Genomic DNA, 1633 nt, shown 5'->3' with positions numbered 1-1633 from the left:
CCAATGGAATCTCTATGGTCTCATTTTGAGCCTCAGATTCCCATGGTTCCTCATTGGGGAACTCATTGGAGGCCAGTGGACGTCCATTGAGGTCTTCCTCAGTGGCGTTCACTGCCTCTTCCTCCCCTCCAAATTCGGCCATGTTGATGGCCTTGCACTCTCCTTTTGGATTTTCTTCTGTATTGCTTGGAAGAGTACTAGGAGGGAGTTCAGTAACTTTCTTGCTCAGCTGTCCCACTTGTGCCTCCAAATTCCTAATGGAGGACCTTGTTTCAGTCATGAAACTTTGAGTGGTTTTGATTAGACCAGAGACCATGGTTGCTAAGTCAGAGGGGTTCTGCTTAGAATTCTCTGTCTGTTGCTGAGAAGATGATGGAAAAGGCTTGCCATTGCTAAACCTGTTTCTTCCACCATTATTGTTGTTGAAACCTTGTTGATGTCTCTGTTGATCCTTCCATGAGAAATTTGGATGATTTCTCCATGAAGAATTATAGGTGTTTCCATAGGGTTCTCCTAGGTAATTCTCCTCTTCCATTGAAGGGTTCTCAGGATCATAAGCTTCTTCCTCAGATGAAGCATCCTTAGTACTGCTTGGTGCATTTTGCATTCCAGACAGACTTTGAGAGATCAAATTGACTTGTTGAGTCAATATTTTATTCTGAGCCAGAATGGCATTCAGAGCATCAATCTCAAGAACTCCTTTCTTCTGACTAGTCCCATTGTTCACAGGATTCCTTTCAGAAGTGTACATGAATTGGTTATTTGCAACCATTTCAATTAGTTCTTGAGCTTCTGTAGGCGTCTTCTTCAGATGAAGAGATCCTCCAGCAGAGCTATCCAAAGACATCTTAGATAGTTCAGAGAGACCATCATAGAAAATACCTATGATGCTCCATTTAGAAAGCATGTCAGAAGGACATTTTCTGATCAATTGTTTGTATCTTTCCCAAGCTTCATAGAGGGATTCTCCATCCTTCTGTCTGAAGGTTTGGACTTCCACTCTAAGCTTACTCAATTTTTGAGGTGGAAAGAACTTTGCCAAGAAGGCATTGACTAGCTTTTCCCAAGAGTCCAGGCTTTCTTTAGGTTGAGAATCTAACCATATTCTAACTCTGTCTCTTACAGCAAAAGGGAATAGCATGAGTCTGTAGACTTCAGGGTCAACCCCATTAGTCTTGACAGTGTCACAGATTTGCAAGAATTCAGCTAAGAACTGATGAGGATCTTCCAATGGAAGTCCATGGAACTTGCAATTCTGTTGCATTAGAGAAACTAATTGAGGCTTAAGCTCAAAGTTGTTTGCTCCAATGGCAGGGATAGAGATGCTTCTCCCATAGAAGTCGGGAGTAGGTGCAGTAAAGTCACCCAGCACCTTCCTTGCATTGTTGGCATTGTTGTTGTTTTCGGCTGCCATGGCTTCTTCTTCCTTGAAGATTTCTGTTAAGTCCTCAACTATGAACGTGTGCCTGACAACCACCTCCGTTCATAGAGATTTGTGCCTTAGCTTCTCTTAGCTTTTGCTTCAAGGTTCTTTCAGGTTCAGGGTCAGCTTCAACAGGAATGCCTTTGTCTCTGCTCCTGCTCGTATGAAAGAGAAGAAAACAAGAAAATATGGAATCCTCTATGTCACAGC

At 42.7% G+C, this 1633-nt stretch overlaps 1 non-coding gene across 1 annotated transcript; it reads left to right on the top strand.

Moving 5' to 3' along the window:
- The first annotated feature begins 901 nt into the window (after positions 1–901).
- LOC130984897 (small nucleolar RNA R71) lies at positions 902–1009 on the top strand. Its single transcript, XR_009088801.1, has one exon. It is a non-coding gene; the product is annotated as a small nucleolar RNA R71 (small nucleolar RNA).
- The last annotated feature ends 624 nt before the right edge of the window (positions 1010–1633 follow it).

The sequence above is a fragment of the Arachis stenosperma genome, chromosome 5 (assembly GCF_014773155.1).
Source record: "Arachis stenosperma cultivar V10309 chromosome 5, arast.V10309.gnm1.PFL2, whole genome shotgun sequence".
NCBI lineage: Eukaryota > Viridiplantae > Streptophyta > Magnoliopsida > Fabales > Fabaceae > Arachis > Arachis stenosperma.
This window is presented reverse-complemented; position numbering and strand designations above follow the sequence as displayed.